We start from the raw sequence: 360 nt of genomic DNA on the forward strand, positions 1-360 counted from the left end.
CTGCTATGTGTCAGTCTTTTTTTGCTATTTATTGTGATTTGAACTAGTCTTGGGGTATCTCACACCCCAGAGTGTCCTTAGTGTAAGTAAATAATGAATCCGGTAAACTCTCATTAGAGAAGCTTTTCTCTACAAAAAGGGAAAATCCTTTATTTTGACACACCATACCCATAAAGTGGTTCAGCTTCCTCTCATACTGCTTGAGATTTGATGATAAACAAAATAGACAAGGCTAATGTCAAAATGGCACCCAACCAACAATGCGAGATGATGCAGTCATTGAAGAATCTGGTAAACCACAAGTCATACATGATTATAATTTAAATAAAGGATGAACTGATACTTTTGACCAAATGTGTA

At 35.8% G+C, this 360-nt stretch overlaps 1 protein-coding gene across 1 annotated transcript in view; it reads left to right on the forward strand.

The window, feature by feature from the left end:
* Positions 1-360, forward strand: part of LOC106678131 (uncharacterized) — a 32,552-nt gene that overhangs the window by 1,761 nt on the left and 30,431 nt on the right. The window lies entirely within an intron of this gene.

Source organism: Halyomorpha halys, unplaced genomic scaffold (genome assembly GCF_000696795.3).
Source record: "Halyomorpha halys isolate HHAL.00 unplaced genomic scaffold, Hhal_1.1 Scaffold125.1, whole genome shotgun sequence".
Taxonomy (NCBI): domain Eukaryota; kingdom Metazoa; phylum Arthropoda; class Insecta; order Hemiptera; family Pentatomidae; genus Halyomorpha; species Halyomorpha halys.